The 4,467-nt window shown below is 50.3% G+C and overlaps 1 non-coding gene and 1 pseudogene across 1 annotated transcript; both read right to left on the reverse strand.

The window, feature by feature from the left end:
* Nucleotides 1–1,050: 1,050 nt before the first annotated feature.
* Nucleotides 1,051–2,525, reverse strand: LOC149191762 (25S ribosomal RNA; annotated as a pseudogene).
* A 247-nt stretch (nucleotides 2,526–2,772) lies between these two features.
* Nucleotides 2,773–2,926, reverse strand: LOC149191763 (5.8S ribosomal RNA). The gene has a single exon (XR_016255502.1). It is a non-coding gene; the product is annotated as a 5.8S ribosomal RNA (ribosomal RNA).
* Between the last annotated feature and the right edge of the window lie 1,541 nt (nucleotides 2,927–4,467).

The raw sequence follows: 4,467 nt of genomic DNA on the forward strand, positions 1-4,467 counted from the left end.
TACCCCTCACCCGCACACTGGAGGACTCATTCCAGGACCTGTGAAAAGTGACGTGACCTGAAACCACTTGCATCATATTCCTCTAAGTATGAGCTTCATTTGCCCTGAAGACATCTCCTGCAAAATACCCATGAAAACAGCTCTTTTTGCATTAGTGCGGGTCCACAGTTCACTGCCCACGCCAATGAGGGAAATCCTCTAAAGAGGGCGTGCCATTGGCGCTCTGTCTCAAAGTCGCACTCGCGCCAACCGAATTGAGTAAAGTTTTCAACGAACAAGCTTCCGAAGGTTCTCCTTAACCCATCCACCAACTGAATCTATGTTGAGCTAGGATGGTTTGGCTTCGAATCTCCATAGAAGGGAAGTAGTTTGCCACCTTTCATGGAAGTTTCCAAGTGATAAATCTAATCCCATGAATAATGTGGTTGATCCTATCTCTTTCCTCGCTATCTATAAAAGCTTGTCTCTATGCCTTGAGCAAGCTAGTTCTAGTCAGTAGTTCCAACATAGTGATAGAGAATACCAGGAGTTCAAGAGTTTGAACCTGCAAGAGCCTTCTTTGCACCCATAAGGCCAAATCTAAGTAAGGAGATTCTTGTCACCCAAAGAGAGAGAGGCTTGTTTCCCATTCTAGCAAGATTTGCAAGACTTGTGTAGCTGACTACCCAGCCAAAGGAGGATTTGACATCAGAACAATGGTTGTATTCTTCTTTGTTATTTATCAACAATAGATGAATATCATTATGGTTCCACTCTCATTGTTTTATGTTTGATGTTGAGTTATATCTTTTCTGACTGATATATAATTGCATCTACTAGATTTTATGCTTGTATTCGTGTTATTCTTTGCATGTGCAGGTGTCCAATCACAGAGATCGTGGGGATCGTGACCAGTCGAGGCAAAGGACCGAGAGCGACATCTCTTCTACGAATATTAGCGTTGGAATCCAAGTAAGTTCTCACCATCCACTTTTTATTTGCAATTAGGAACTTGTGTGATAGCATTGTGTGATTGTTGCTAGGCCCGGTCTGGGCTAGTAGGGATCGTCTATGTCCGTAGAGAGGATTTACCTCCACAACACCGGGGGCTGATCCACCCAAGCTCACGCCCGAGGTTTCTCAACGGCCCCCGTGTCCTCCTACTCATCGGAGCCAGGCAATTGCTTCGACGGTCGAGTATAGGTTGCGCACTTCAGCGCCATCCATTTTCGGGGCTAGTTGATTCGGCAGGTGAGTTGTTACATACTCCTTAGCGGATTTCGACTTCCATGTCCACTGTCCTGCTGTCTTAATCAACCAACACCCTTTGTGGGATCTAGGTTAGTGCGCAATTCGACACCGTAACTCGACTTTTGGTTCATCCCGCATCGCCAATTTTGATTACCAAAAATGGCCCACTTGGAGCTCTCGACTCCACGGTGCGGTTCAATGGAGCAGCCGCACCCTCCTACCTATTTAAAGTTTGAGAATAGGTCGAGCGCGTTACACCCCCGATGCCTCTAATAATTTGCTTTACCCGATAAAACTCGCGCGTGAGCTACAGCTATCCTTAGGGAAACTTCAGAGGAAACCAACTACTAGATGGTTCGATTAGTCTTTCGCCCCTATACCCAAGTCAGACGAATGTTTTTCACGTCAGTATCGCTACGAGCCTCCACCAGAGTTTCCTCTGGCTTCGCCCTGCTCAGGCATAGTTCACCATCTTTCGTTTCCCAATAGGTGTGCTCGCACTCGAACCCTTCTTATAAGCTCAAGGTCGGTCGACGATGCACCCCCCCAGAGAGGGGATCTCGCCCGTCAGCTTCCTTGTGCCTCGCAGGTTTTCAAACCCGCCGACTCGCACGCATGTTAGACTCCTTGGTCCGTGTTTCAAGACAGGTCGAATGGAAAGCCTGCCAACCAACACCACGAGCGCGCAGGTGCACACAGCCGGACACAAGGACGCACGCTTCATTCCTTGACCACCGCAGCGGCAAACCGACAGGCAGTAATCCACCCGCACTTGTGACGATGCAGTAGCCCATGTTGGTTTGCACCTCAAGTCGAGCGGCGGACCAGCCTGAGCCGTTCCGCATCCGACCGAGACGCAACGACAACCTCCATCCGCTTCCCTCCCGGCAATTTCAAGCACTATTTAACTCTCTTTTCAAAGTCCTTTTCATCTTTCCCTCGCGGTACTTGTTCGCTATCGGTCTCTCGCCCGTATTTAGCCTTGGACGGAATTTACCACCCAATTAGGGCTGCATTCCCAAACAACCCGACTCGCGGACAACGCCTCGTGATGCGGCAGGGTCTCGGGTCGACAGGGCTATCACCCTCTCAGGCGCCCCCTTCCAAGGGACTTGGCCCAGGTCCGCCGCTGAGGACGCTTCTACAGACTAAAATTCAGGCAGCGCCGCCGCCCGATTTTCATGCTGGGCTCTTCCTGGTTCGCTCGCCGCTACTAGGGGAATCCTTGTAAGTTCTTTTCCTCTGCTTAATTATATGCTTAAACTCAGCGGGTGTTCTCGCCTGAGCTGGGGTCGCAAAGTTGGAGCTAAATCCGCCCTACCCCATGGGAGGACAAGAGAGAGCAAAGCAAGTTCGAGTGATGCCACACAAAGCCCGCATCGGCTAACGCCGACTGCCCATCCAAGGGGACAAGATCACCGCTCGCTGACACACGCCACGAAACATCGCTTGAGGTATTTCAGCCGACCGCACCGCACGGGGCACGGACGACCAGCTCCGCTGCTCCCCAGCATATTGCAGGGAGCGCGTTTGAATGGGATGCGACACCCAGACAGACGTGCCCTCGACCGAGGCCTTGAGCGCAAATTGCATTCAAAAACTCGATGATTCACAGGATTCTGCAATTCACACTAAGTATCACATTTCGCTACATTCTTCATCGTAACAAGAGCCGAGATATCCGTTGCCGAGAGTCGCTTCCATGTGTATTACCGAAAAACCGGCCACAAAACTAAATAGGGGCACCCCCCACAACAAATGTAAGGCCAAGGGGCAAAAGGAGGAAAAATGCATGAGAGAAAGAGAAATAAAGGTGTCTAACCCCCTCACAGGGGGAGGCTCAAATGGAGGACAATCTCCCCCAGCCCCACGCCCTTGCAAAAATGGGGGAAATGCGTGGAACAACGATCGAGAAGGACTAGGGTGGCCACCCCGGGAGCTCGCATTGCTTTTAGCCCTTCCCCGACACCATCCCACAACGATTCCCCCTTTTCTCCATAGAGTTAGGGACCAAAAGGAATAAAAGGGTAGAAAACAAAGCACAAACAAGGCACAAACCTCCCAAAGCCTCGTGCCTTCAGGAACGTAAGGGGGGAACTGAAGGAGATGACGATCAAGAAGGACTAGGGTGGCCACCTCGGGAGCTCGCACTGCGTTTCGTCCTTTCGGAACACCAATCCACAACAATCCCACCTTTTCTCCGTAACTCTAGGGGCCACGAGGAAGAAGGGAAGAAGAAAACAAACAAGAGAGAAATGGATATATCAACCGTGGCTACCGGCTCACAAGGGGAGGCTTCAAACAGAGAACAAGCTTCCCCAACCCCGTGCCTTCGCAAAAAGGGGGGAACTGTAGGGGACGACGATCGAGAAGGACTAGGGTGGCCACCCTGGGAACTCGCACTAGTTTTCGTCCTTCCCAAACACCAATCCACAAAAATCTCACCTTTTCTCCGTAAAGCTAGGAGCCGAAAAGAAGAAGGGAAGAAAAAAACATGAAAGAAAGAGAGATATCAAATGCGTCCACCGGCTCACAGAGGGAGGCTCAAACAGAGAACAAGGTTCCCCACGCCCGTGCCTTCGCAAAAAGGGGGGCAACTACAAGGGACGATAATCGAGAAGGACTAGGGTGGCCACCCTCGGAACTCGCACTGCTTTTCGTCTTTCCTGAACACCAATCCACAACAATCCCACCTCTTCTCCGTAAAGCCAAGGGGCCAAAAGAAAGAAGGGAAGAAAACAATAGGAAAGCAAGAGATATCAAACGTGGCTATCGGCTCACAAGGGGAGGCTCAAACAGAGAACAAGCTTCCCAAACCCTGCGGCTTCGAAAAAAGGGGGGAACTGCAGGGGACGACGATCGAGAAGGACTAGGGTGGCCACCTTGGGAACTCGCACTGCTTTTCATCCTTCCCGAACACCAATCCACAACAATCCCACCTATCCTCCATAAAGCTAGGGGCAAAAGGAAGAAGGGAAGAAAACAACACCAAAGCAACCAAGATCCCAAGAAAAGAGAGAAGATCAACAACATGCCGAGTAGATGTCCGCTAACCAAAAAGAAATCAAACAAGGCACCCAATCAAAAAATCATCCCACCTCTTCACACCCTCCCACATGCATTCAGCACAACACCCTTTCCAGCTTTACAACATAGCAAACAACCAAGCAAATAAATCACAACCTAAAACTGACCAATAGAAAAGACAAGGGCCACGATGAGACCAGTGTCTGGAGC

Source organism: Pinus tabuliformis, chromosome 2_2 (assembly GCF_031772625.1).
Source record: "Pinus tabuliformis cultivar Carrire ecotype Pingquan chromosome 2_2, CPIR1, whole genome shotgun sequence".
NCBI classification, from domain to species: Eukaryota; Viridiplantae; Streptophyta; class Pinopsida; order Pinales; family Pinaceae; genus Pinus; species Pinus tabuliformis.